The following is a 13,879-nucleotide window of genomic DNA, read 5'->3' on the forward strand; positions in this document are numbered from 1 at the left end:
ATAAACAGACATAATATAAATTTAAGACTACTGTTAAGTGGCCTCATCCCGGCGAAATTAAAATACCGCTAATTTTACAGTAATCATGTTATATCCTCAAATGGATAAAAGATAATTGAAATGTGGAACAAGAGCACCCTAGACCGTAAGGTACCGTTATCACAAGTCACCTAGTGGCTTTCCGTTTTCAGCTGTTTAGAAACGCGAAAATAAATGCCGATTTTCAAAATGACTCGAAATCGAAAGCAGATAAGTGAATCGTAATGACGGTATCTCATGTAAAATGATATTGTCTAGGGCGCTCTTGTTCCACATTTCGATTATCTTTTATCTATTTGAAGATATCACATAATTACTGTAAAATTAACGGTATCTTATTTTCGCCGGGATGACGCCGGGTCGCGAGAGGCTGGTTGAGCTTAGTCTGCGCTCATGAGAATATTTCGGGGGATAGGGGCACATTTTTTCGTTGAAAATGATACATCAAACTGGAGGTTCAATTTCATTCCTCTTTTATTTTAATTGTTTTTCTAAACGATTGTGTATTTGTTTAATATTATTTGTTATATTTGATAAAAGTAAAAAGGGTAGTAAAAATATACCAATCCGAATTGGTCTTTAAAATAATATTTCTCTTCTACTAGATTATAATTACATTTATCTTTTCTCATCTCTTTGTGACCCCCATGTATTCCTCTCACGACCCCTCTCGGGTCTCGTTATGAACGTATGTAGAGGATGGGTCCTAGGAGTCCGGAAGTCCCGAAATTTAAACTTCTTTGCAAATTTAATATAGTTTTATGGGATTTGAGTCCGGAAGTCCCGAAATTTAAACTTCTTTGCAAATTTAATGTAGTTTTATGGGATTTATTTTTATTTTTTCTTACAAATTTTGCATATAATATACACTTATATTGAATTTGAACATTCCTGGAAATAAATTCCTGCGTACTTGTCTGAATCCCGTCCTCAGGTTGAGAAACCCTGGCTATAATGTATATTAGCTTGTCGGGGACATGGAAATTTCCCTGTTATATCTCCCGGATCGCCGCTTATGCTCAAAAACAATATTTTTGGTATATATTAGTTTTACCATACGGTTAAGTCACATGATACGATCAAACACACATTAAGTAAAATGGCATTACAGATAGAGTATGTTATAACATAATTAGTTTTAAATTGTAAAGTAAGGTGGTGTGTGTTACGGTACAAAGACTACCTACCATACATAGGGTAGCAATTCAAATTCGCATACAATTAATAATAATAATAATAATAATAATAATAATAATAATAATAATAATAATAATAATAATAATAATAATAATAATAATAATACAAGGGTAATTCCAAAAGTAAGGTCTCCAAGGTGCTGGAGACACAGGGAATCAGTTCATGCGGCTGTTACCCACACTGGCGTTTGTTGAATCTCCCACTCCCAAACAAGCCTGCGCGCACCTCACTGAGTCTGGCTTGAAAGCTGTTTGTAATGAAGCTCCTGCTTGGCACTATCGCGAAGTGTGACGTTCGCACAAGTATTCGGTTTTAGAACCACAGTGGGGGCACTCGGTCGAAAAAGTGTAACAACACTTTTTCAGGCCAGCCACCCTGAATAAGGTTTTCCTGGATTTTCCTCATTCACACCAGGCAAATACCAGTGTGGTACCCAACTTACAGATCCCTGGCCGCTTCCTTCCTTTTCCAATCCCTTCTTCCTTCCCTTTCCCCAGATAGTGTGCTCGCCGAGGGACGTCATCTCTCACGTACGTGACGGCCTAAATGGCCTTAGATGCCTCGAGAGCCCAGAAATTTGAATCCTAAATCGGTTTTAGAACGTAAAGTAAAATTCGTTTAACCGATTGCAATTCATCATCAATTGACAGAAGTGTATGGTGAGTCGTTCATAGACGTCAAAAACGTCCGCAAGTGCTGTCCATGTACGACGGTTCGCAGCTGGTCGTACTGAAATCCACGACAAAGAAAGGAGCAGGAGACCGTCAATTTCCAACGAGACAGTCACTAAAATTGAGCAAAGCACTGAGTAACACCTTGTTCCCAGGTTGAAAGAACGTTTGAGAGGTTCTCAAAAATACGACAGCGAGCTGGTGTGACAGGGTGTACAAAAACTGCCATAGCGCGAGGGAATGTTCTAAAGAAAGGAACTACTAATCTTTACATTTATAAGTTAGTTACTCTTTTTGTCAAATTATTTTATTATTAAATTCCTATTATGAAACTGTATTAAGATTATATCATTTTAAATAATAAAACCACACTATTCTGTCATAAAAATTAATCATATGTACTTTCTCTTTTGACACGTAAAAAATCAAATTTAATTATTTAAAGTTATCAAGGCGACAGTAAATTGCCACCTTATCAACCTTTATAATTATATTATTACTCTTTGTTAAAACTATCGACAAGAATTCTACCAGTCGTGACGTTAATGAGAACGTCGTTTGAATGGATTCTTACAGAGTATTCGATGAAATGGTCATAGCATGGACTCTATATTCGTCAGCAATTATCAATCAATATAACATACATGACCTTAGTCCAGTGATGATTTCAGAGTTTCTTCGGAGGGATTTTGAATAAACGTGGGGTGAACGTAATGCTACGAAAATAGTGGTAGCCCAGGTTAAGCGTGATCGCAGAAATAACTGAAGGGAAATTTCATCCTGGACCACTCCCTAAAATCATCACTGCCTTTATCTGCTTTCTATTTTTGCAACCATACATACAATATTATTGCTGAACTGTAAACCAGTCCATTGATTTTCAGCCACGAATTCGGTATGGCGCGTGCCATAATAATAATAATAATAATAATAATAATAATAATAATAATAATAATAATAATAATAATAATAATAATAATAATAACCTTCCATTAGTTGCTAGAAATTGGGAATCTTTAATGCCTCTGATCCTGACCAAGCTTCTTTTAGGGAGAGGAAAGTTACATTAGGAAAGCATAGTGACTCAATAGTAAACCGCTCACTTATATTGGGAAAAGTCTCAAGTTCGATCGCAGACAATGTGAACTTATAATGGACAACATCGTGTAGGTGGGGGGTTTTCTCGGGGGTTCTCCCGTTTCCTTCCACATTATCGTTCCACCAATTGTTTTATTATCGTTTACTCTCATTAATCATCCGTCTCTTTCAGACTGATGGCACAAGCATGGGTCGTAAAACTAGGAACTTTATTTCATTTTTTGACAAACTGACATTGCTTAGAATCGAACAAGGGAATTTATTTTAGCGAGGAGCACTCTATCACTGAGCCACCGTGTTTCCATCTGTTTCATTGCAATTTCATGATAACAGGATACTAGATGGATCAATATTATAACTGTCTATTCCCTATATAAAGATCCCAAAACAAATCACTGCATTAAAAAAAAATATATACAATCTAGTAATTGAGAACTTCTGGCCAAATGTATATTAAAAAAAAAAAAATCATATAATGTAGTGAATTCTTCTTTCACCTTATCAACGGCATACTGTATGACGAAAAATAACATGCCTGTCGGGGCTAATTCTTTTTCTTTTGACAGTATAATCTTTTTCACCCCTGTTCTGTGAGATCTACTCTAAAAGCAGAGGAAAAAAAAAACACAAAGTAGATAATCACAAAGAGAAATTTATATGCTATGAAAACTAGGGGAATTTCTAATAGGAATGCACACATTCTTACTTTCTATTCCTCTCCCCCCTTCCTCCAACTTTAAAAAAATACACAACACAAAGGACGACAAAACCAAAAGATATACAGCTCCCTAAGGATCGGGGCGGATCCAACTCTAATACCCAATTATCGACAAGCCAAGCTGATATCACGCTTTGCGACTTTCAATTGTCGGTTTTATGGGTCTGACTGAATCTCAAATTTCCCTCCTTTTTTTCCCCTCTGCAACACCAGATTGTGTTCGGGTGGACTATGTTGTTACGTATGCATGTTTTAAACAAAACTGTTGAAAACAGACGGTTGTAACAATCAATTTACGACACAAAATAAAGGACTTCCTAAAAAGAAATAGGTCTTCCAGATTGCTTTTATCTGCTTTTCAGGACCACCAGAGATAAGCAAATGTAGCATACTTTACAGACAGTAGAGTATAATATCAATGAATAGGAAGGAAGTTTATGGTGTTTTAGGAAGTTAAAATGTTGACTTGTGCAAATCTAACATTTTAGCGTCGTTTGGGAAAGTAAATACAAATTTTAAACACGATGTATCCATTACGACTGACTTTTAAATAATAATTGCAATATGTTAAACGAAAAATACGCTTCACCTCTTTTCTCCATTTAGAACACTTAATAAACATATAAATGACACAGCATACAGCCGCCCTACAAATACTACTTTAGTCCTGAAGATGTCAAGCAGGGATGCCAACTTGAAACTTTATAAAATCGAAACGCAGAAATTTCCATTTTCCTCTTAAATTTCTCACGCGCGTTACTAATTACAAACTAATAATAATAATAATAATAATAATAATAATAATAATAATAATAATAATAATAAACATTTATAAAATATTAAAATTAAAACTACTCTGTCACTTACTTTATTCAATATCTGAGTGAATTGTTCGTAAATTCCGATCTTCTAAATTTAATAAATAGTTGATAAGTATTTTTCTTAATTAAAACAGACTATTGAAAATGTTGATGAAAACAAATATATTTTGTTGTCAGAATTTCATCTCGCTTTTGTGCCATACATAGGCACCGACTTGAAGAAATATTGGAGGGGGGGGGGGACAATGAATAAATATACAATCATATTCACCTGTTTTCTATCAACTGCTTGATGAAGGCCCCCTTCCCTTTCCCATATCTCGGTCTACTACTCCGTTGCGAAATTCACGACCTACGTCAAACTCTCTTAAAGGCATTTAAACAAATTCAAGTTCAAAATTTGAGAACTTCACAGCAACTTTGCGCAACACATTGATCTTCACTTTTCATATCAGTGCTGCCAGTGTTGGTTGAAGCTTCAACGCTCTATTAAAAAAAAAAAAAATCGTTTTGAAATAGTCATTTCCTACCGAATAAGAAGACTGTTATCCTAATATTGAATTAAAGGCATGACGAAGTTTATGGTAGAAATTATTGCTCCTCTTTGCTAATTCTTCCTTGACTGGATTATATTGGGGGGCGAGCAACCCACCTTTAAATACTGGGGAAGCCAAAAGTGTCTTGCCTCCCCCAAAGTCGGCGCCTATATATATATATATTCCAGATTACAATTTACATCTCTTGCCGCTTGCTATTCAAAAATTCACAAGTTATTGCATAAACCAGTGTCACACTAAGATGCACTTTCCAATAACAACATTTGGCAATTAGCACTGATTTTCGTGTGTATAATCGTTATTAGACTACTTTCTGCTCCTAAAAGAATTTTGTTGGCGTCCAAAATCCCATATTTGCAGTCAATTTTGGCGAAAATTCTCCATTATCTCCACTCTGGAAATTAATATTAATAAATCCCATCCAATGGGATTTTTTCCGAGTTAGCATCACTGAGTCAACGAATTACAACAAAGAAAGATTGCACATACTAACAACACATTCACAAACGACGTCATTGTATCATTGGCTTACTTCATAATCTCTTTCCAGCCTTAGAAAAAAGTGGATGTAAACAAACCCCCTGAATACCACGGAGTCGATGGCCAGTGATTGGTTGTTGGTCTCACTACACTAGTATCCTACCGCAATATAATCCCTACTAAAATAATAATTTCTAATAAAGATATCTGAAATTATTCTGTTTTTTGTGATGATAAACGCAATATATATAATAATCAACAACAGATGTAGCTTTATTCCAACCTTACCTTTGCTTAGACATATAGCATGTACTGCGCATGCGTATGCATTCGCGCGGCGACCCCGCTCTTTGAAATTGTAGAATGCAGAGTTTCATGGCGACGATGAGTGACAATAATCCATCTTCGTTTCGTGTTATACAACATAAAAGAGGACTACAGGAACAGAGGCAATCTCGTTTATATAACGGTTTAAGCAAATACATATTTTCAACACAGCAGTAGTCAGTGTCAGTGCGTTAATTACTTACCAACCAACCGTAGCCTTACATTTTGGAAATTATGCGACGATAGTAAGCTAGCAGACGATCTTGCTGTTCCCGTCTCTTGCTGCCGAAACACGTCTGAGCCGCGGAGTAATACATTTCGCTTTGTTTACGTCTACTTTGTTCTAAGGCTGGAAAGAGAGTAGGTGCTGATTAAAAGGACAAGAGTAGGTTTACAACAAGTTGACTGGAGAACAATGCATCCAGAAATAGCGTTTCGTTCAGGCGTTTCCGTGGAGGGATGGGGGGCTTAGGCTCCCTGGAGTTGTCAACTGCAACTCGGATAAAGGATCAATTGCGATTATATGGCGCTCTTGTGCAGGGGCGGTGGCTTAATGATAGAGCGCTTGCCTATAGTGCGTAGGTTCCTAGTTCGATCCCCGGCCAAGTAAGTTTGTGATGGATAACATTGTATCCGTGGGCTTTCTCGGGGAACTCCCATTTCCCCCCACATTCTCATTCCACCAATTCTTTTCTCATCATTCACTTGCCTTTATCATCCGTCGCCCTTAGTCTAAAGGACATAATCGTGGGACGTTAAACTGAAAAATTTCATTTCATGATTGCCTGTGCAGCGCATGCTTTTTAGGAACTAATGTTCTAGTGCAGATCCCTCGCTTTATGATTCTGCTCTCTCAGACAAATTATCTGGCAGAATGTCTGCTAAGAAAAGTATGTCGTCGTTGTTGAAACTGGATGTTGTTATTAAATAATAATAATAATAATAATAATAATAATAATAATAATAATAATAATAATAATAATAATAATAATAATAATCATTAACAACTATTTATCTTAATATTCTTTATTGTTAGGAATGATCTTAGTAGCAGTGTTCGTAGTTTTAGCGAAATTTCCCTAATCTAGGGAAATTGCATAGATAAATTTAACAAAAAGGGAATTTTTCGATAAAACGAGAAAAATTCCAAGGAAATTCTCTAGTTGACTGATTGACCAATATAAATGCTTAACTTTTTCTTTGTTCTTCAGAAACAACCCAATACAATAGCAATAGTTTTTGTGTGCTAAAGGTAGCATAGTTTGCACCCATTGTTGCCTGGATGGGGGACACGGTGGCTCAGTGGTAGAGCACTTACCTCTGGTGCGTGGGGGTTCATTGTTCGATCCCCAGCCAAGTAAGCTTGTGGTAAACAACATTGTGTTCGTGAGTTTTCTGGAGGTACTCCCTTTTCTTCCCACTTTCTCATTCTTAAATCATCATTCACTTGATTTAATCACCTTCTCTCTTAGCCTAAAGGCATAAACGTGGGACGTTAAATTGAAAGATTTCATTATCTTGGCTACGCGTATTCAAGTGTAAACTTTTGTTAAAAAAAAAAAGTGAATGAAGAAAGTACAAGCAAAAAGCAGATGAATAAAACAAATGTGGTTAATAGATTCTTTAATGTAACTAAATTAATCTTATCACATAAATTCTGTCATAGATATTAGACACTCAACAAACTAGGGAAAATTTAATAAGAAAAGGGAAAATTTTGTGTCAGTCGAGGGAAATTTTTTTGAAAGAAATCTACGAACACTGGTTAGTAGCTACGGAGGGAACTGCAGAAAGAAAAATACCTAGAGGAAGACCACAATTGAAATATACGGACTAAATAATACAAGATAGAGGAAAGAAAAGCTATAAAAGTCTGACTCAGGATAGGAAAGGATGTAAAGCAGCGTCAAACCAATCAAGAGATTGCTAACCTGAGATAATGAAGTCCCACGATTATGGACCAAGGCTAAGGGAGACGGCGATGATGAGATGGATGATAATGATGGAATGATGAAACTGTGCGAAAACCGGACAATCCCGAGAAAACCCACGTGCACAGTGTTTGTCCACCACAAAGTTCACCTGGCAGGAACTGGGATCAAAACAGAGGTCACACACACCAGAATAATTTATTTTCATGAAGGTAAGTTTTTATTACCTTCCGTATCCTTGATTCATTTACTTGGTAAAGTTGTTTCTTTCGAAAATTAATCCTCTCGTTCATCACACTGGTTTATAGGTTAACTCAAAATGTAATTACACTGAGCTCCATACGTAATCCACCGGAAACAAATTACGCCGGAAATATCAGCGAAAATATATTATACTTCACTCAATCACGGTTCGATACAATTTTTGTTAGATCAAATTACGCGATTACAAATGGAAAAGAAAATAGGTGGATGATTCAGGAAGTAATGCCTCCAAGCCCACTACGTGGTCAATAGTACTGTAAACATTCTGAACTGTTTATCATTAATGCACTGATATTTAAGCTATAGAATGTCACTTGTTTCACCTTCCTATCTCTTCTCGTTCCAGAGTAATGAAGCAATCCATTGTATCCAGTGCAGGCGTCCGGTTGAAACAGCGGACTGTTATTGAATTTCTGATTGCTGAACGTTGTGCACCCAGGAACATTCATCGCCGGCGACGAGTCGTGGATACACCATTACGACCTGGAAACGAAGCGTCAGTCGATGGAGTACCGCCACACGGCCCCTTCCTTGCCAAAAATTTCAAAGTTGTCCCATTTCCTGGCAAAGTGTTGTTGACATTCTGCCTCATCCTGCCTATAGTTCGGATCTTGCGCCCTACGACTTTTGGCTCTTCCCCTACAGTTGTGACGCGTAAGTGGAATCAGCAGTTCGGCAATGGAATCGCCAGCAGCCACCACAATTCTTCAACGACGGCATGAAAAAACCTTGTTTCGCGTTGGCGCAAGTGTGTTGCCCGTAATGGAAACTATGTTGAATAATGATGCCACCATTTGTAGCTGACATTGCAAGCTTTGCACTGATACCTGTATCGGTGCTATGTATCAAACACCAATAAAGGAATCACCTTGGAGGCATTAGTTTCTGAATCACCCTCGTATTTTTAAATCTTCAATTTTTGTGTGGAAAAAAGTAATTTCAAAGGAAAAATAAATTTTAGTTTAAATCTTAGGGAAGTAGATACATAAATATATGAATGAGAAAGATATTCAATTCCTAAACTGAAACAATTGTTAAAATAAATAAATACATAAATAAAATTATAATTCTTGTTTGCGTAACGTAACTAAATTACATGAGGACGACTCAAGACGCTAGATGGCAGCACCAGCATTGCTATATTATTCACAAGGTATGAAGTTTCCCTGGTACATACATTTACTTTGCTGACAACTGAGAACGTTCGGTTCTTTCTCTTCATTGATGAAAATGTAATATTTCTTCATTGCATCTGTGTTTATTTTGAAAGAACTCTTTCCAATAGATGTACTCTATATTGGTTTTATGTAACAAATTTCCGGTAATACAAACAATACCGCAACATTATTATTGACTTAGTACACAATATATCGTCCAGCTTTATTTATAGCAACATCATTTGAAAGTTTTCTGACTCGGTTCCAGCAACTAGGCTTAGTGTTTGACAGAGAAGCAAAACCACAAATTGACATTGTGATGAGAAAAATGGGTTAAACGCATTATTTCGTTTACGCATCCAGTAATCACATTCGAAGCTTTACTGTTTTTGCAGTGTCAACCTTCATTACAGATCATAATATGTTTTATAACAGAGAATACAATGGTTGGTTTATTTGGCAAGTCTGAATAACTAAATAAGCAATAGCTAATGCATTCATTCGAGAATAAACAATTGCTGTATTGATATAACAAGTAACATTGTGACCTGCACATCACATGAAGAACAGTTTGTATGGCGTGATATTTTCTCAATTTTGAATCTGGGAGTTATAGTGGATTTCTCTCACTTCCGGTTTTAGTAGAGAGATTAGAATATTCTTGGGACGCTTAATCACTTGCAGGAAATCGCTTCTCGCTATTAGACTGCCTTCACAATAGGATCTTGTGAGCCATTCATGTGAATCTGTAGTGTGAAGGCATTGAATACTTCTGAGTCGCTCAAAAGATCGTGACACCTGAATAGCAGCCATGCTAGAGCCAAAAGCAGCTGCAAGTTTTAATCTAGGCGATAAATTGCAAGAAAGAAAAAAAACGGTAAAGGAGATATAGAACAATGCGAGTTATTTTGTAAATCGATCAAGACTGGAAGAATATTCATTTTACAGTCTATTCCTAAACTGAGAGATAATGAAAGAAATTTTTTGTTGCTTCAGGATGTCTGTATCTTCGTTTAACGAACTGTATAATAGTATAAAGTGTGCATTTCATCAGAGTAACACCAAGTTGAGAAAAATTTAAATATCAAATATATATGTACAGTTTTCTTCATTGAAACTGATTATCATGTGTGAAGGGTTCTCATAAGAATGCGTTATTTTCTTCCCCGTCAGCAGCCCGCTCGAGCCAACTACTGATTGGGCCGCGATGGCACAGTGGTAGAGTGTTCACCTCTGATGCATGGGGTCCTCGGTTAGATCCCAGTTCACGCTAAGTGAACTTTGTGGTGGACAAGTGTGCGTGGGTTTGCTCGGGGTTCTCCCGTTTCCTCGCACTTTCTTCGTTCCACCACTTCATTCATTTTTCATCATCACCGTCTTCTTTAGCCTAGCCGGCATAACTGTAGGACGTAAAATTCCCAGGATTTAATTTCATTTCGAGCCAGCTACTGGCGGAGTGATCTTCATGGCAGCTCAGAGCCGCAGTTCACTTGCACCGAAACGCATGTGTAAAGGCATACATTTAGGACAATGTAAAGAAAGGAGCTGCAGCTCACGTGAGCGGCTCACAGGATCCTAGTGTGAAGGCCACCTTACAATTTTTGCCTTATAGTGATGAATGTTAAAACTGGAAATTATTTATTTGTAAATTTCGGTTTGAATATTACCTCCACCAACGAACTCAATTCCTAACTTTTGACCGTCTATTTTCTGACCAAAATCGATGGTAATCCAATAATTATTTGTTGGATTACCATCGATTTTGGTCAGAAAAATAGACGGACAAAAGTTAGGAATTGAGTTCGTTGGTGGAGGTAATATTCAAACCGAAGTTTACAAATAAATAATTTCAGGTTTTAACATTCATCACTATAAGGCAAAAACTGTAAGGTAGCCTTCACACTATGATCCTGTGAGCCGCTCGCGTGAGCTGCAGCTCCTTTGTTTACATTGTCCTAAATTTATGCCTTCACAGACGCGTTTCGGTGCAAGTGAAGTGCGGCTCTGAGCTGCTATGAAGATCACTCCGGGATTTTTGCTTTTTGTCTCCCAGAAGAACACACGGCCGTATATAAAGGAATTAGTAGGAGCCATGCTACAGCTACACTAATATTTTTCAGTATAAAACAAATCCATTGTTTGCACTTTCAAACGTGTATACCTCTGAACAGGGCCGACTCCACCATATCTGCAACGTGTGCATTTGCACGGGGCGTCAAAATCTGTCATAACTATATTATTTAAAATAAAATATTTTTTTTGTTTGAAACAGACTTCATGATGATGGTAGTTAAATTTACTAACCTGGCCTTCTATTTGAATATACATTCATGAATCATGTTTAGGTCGCATTAGTTTAAGATCACATGGACAATGGTCAAAGAAATCCCAGAATAAATTGCTTAATTGTTGTCAAATACAAGAATTCAATTCTCGAACAGTAGCGAACACCTGTTCCAGTTAGTTAGTTATCACAGTTTTGATATGAAAACTATTCTTGTCTTTGTTACAAACAAGTCTCTTATCAATGAACGTAGAAACAAGTTTTCTTTTTAAAACAATAACAGATGTGGAAGGAAAATCATGAAATAAAGATAAAAGAGCTAGTTGCACTGGAATTGCAAACGGGTATTATTGATATTGAAGCTCAGTATTGAATTCTTAAAAAAAAAAAAAAAAAATGCTATCTTTCCTCTGCACGTGCGTTTGCTTTATCTTTTATTAACAAAATGTATTATTATTTATTTAAAAAAAAAGATACAATGAGCTTGTACTTGTAGTGTTTAGGTTTGCATGACTGCCCTTTCCCTCCCCTTTGCTGTTCATGATAGGTCTAAAATCATGGCTTTTAAGATTTATTTTTTCTGGAGAAAGGGGGCGAAAAATTATGTCATTGCCTAGGGCTGACCCTACCTTTTTAAAAATCTGTTTAGTAGAAATTTTCGTCTTTCATGCGGTATAATAATAATAAAAAAAATCTCCCGAATTTTAGTGACCTTATTTAGTGACGCCCTGTAAAAAAAAATCTATGAAAGTGTTTCTTTTAATTTTGGCGCATTCCGATATTTGAGTTACAGACAAATTCTCTTTTTAGAGTGTTGGCAACAGTTAAGACTATGCCAGATGTTTGTCTTTTCCGTAGCAAGAAATGTTGCATGAATTCTTAATTTTTGTTTCTCCTTTTTGTTACTAATTCTACCACTGGATTTGTCCTCTCTATATATTCTTTCACTTTCTTCTTGATAATTTTGTATCGTCTACGTGCCAAAAACAAGAAAGAAAAAAGGAAAACGAAAAAAAAGGTGCAACACCAGATAATGTCTGGAATTTTGTTTTAGTTATGCTGATGTGTTGCAGTGTTGTCAAGTCTAATAACATTGTGGCTTTCGTATACATATATTCTACAAAACCATGATGCACAACGAGGAGGATTTTTATTTTTTTTTTTTAAACAACGAACATGTTCTAAATACACGAAGCACCACTTGGGTATTGGACAGGTTACCAAAAAAAAAAAAAAAAAAAAAAAAGTAAAGTGGAAAACCGCATTAAAACTAATTAACAATGGTGGCATACGGAAATGTTTCTCCATGTTATTTAAAAAGTTTTTTTTTTTTTTTTTTTTTTTTACAAAAAAGAATATATTTTTTATGTACCATTTTTTCTTCAACCAGTGACAAATACAAACAAACCAATTGTGTGGAAAAGGTCACTAAGATCTCTTAAACAGCTACATTACAAAAAAGTATTTAGTCTCTTTCAGGAATCATCGAAAAACGTATCTCACGTGCCAAGCAACTCCAGTACAATGTTTGATCAGAAGGGGAATTTTAAACGATCCTGAAAGGTAACAAAAACACTAAAATAAATAAATTTAAAAAAATACAGAATGCAGATGTTTTCTACTCCAAGCTTTAGAAAAACATTCCCTTTGATCAACATGCTCACCAACATGAAAAGGCTTAAGAATAACAAACATTGTAAAATTCATTTTGTCATACAGTATTTATTTTAGACTACGGGATGGCATCCAACTTGTTTTTGTTTCTCCTCTCGGTAGCATATTTTCGATTTTGAAATGAGAGAATTTTGAACATACGATTTATATGATACAGTTTTTATTTATTTTTCACTACTTCTAATTTCCTTCAGGAAATCTGCCTTACACGGGATATACTTGAACCTGAACCCACAAAGTGGGATTGATGTATATATTTCCTGAAAGCTTGGGTCAAGGTAAGATCAAAACCGGTTACCGAAATTGGGGAGGTCTCACGCATTTCGCTTGAGGGAAGCACGTTACTCATTTTTATTAACACCTTTAAGCGTGTCTTAAAGTCCGTTGCAAACCCCGAAAAATCTGAAACAGTGAGACAGATATGAAAACAGAAAAACATGTCTTTCATCATTTCAAAAGCATAACGTATCAAAGTAATATAAATTGCCCCAGGGTCCCCCACAAGGTCCAAGACGGGGTCCAACTCAATTTTTTTAAACGGAAAGGGAGATCAACTTGCACATCGTATGAAAGTTGGTGTTAAATAAAAGAAGATAAATCAAGTCGCGACTCGCTACGATAAGCCTGTGCAAAATAGCGGTGGGTCAAAATATCAACACAA

At 36.2% G+C, this 13,879-nt stretch overlaps 1 protein-coding gene across 2 annotated transcripts in view; it reads right to left on the reverse strand.

Moving 5' to 3' along the window:
- The window catches only part of Trim9 (E3 ubiquitin-protein ligase Trim9), a 616,856-nt gene that overhangs the window by 25,473 nt on the left and 577,504 nt on the right, over nucleotides 1–13,879 (reverse strand). The gene's annotated exons all lie outside the window — the stretch shown is intronic.

Source organism: Thermobia domestica, chromosome 5 (assembly GCF_964235325.1).
Source record: "Thermobia domestica chromosome 5, izTheDome1.hap1.1, whole genome shotgun sequence".
Taxonomy (NCBI): domain Eukaryota; kingdom Metazoa; phylum Arthropoda; class Insecta; order Zygentoma; family Lepismatidae; genus Thermobia; species Thermobia domestica.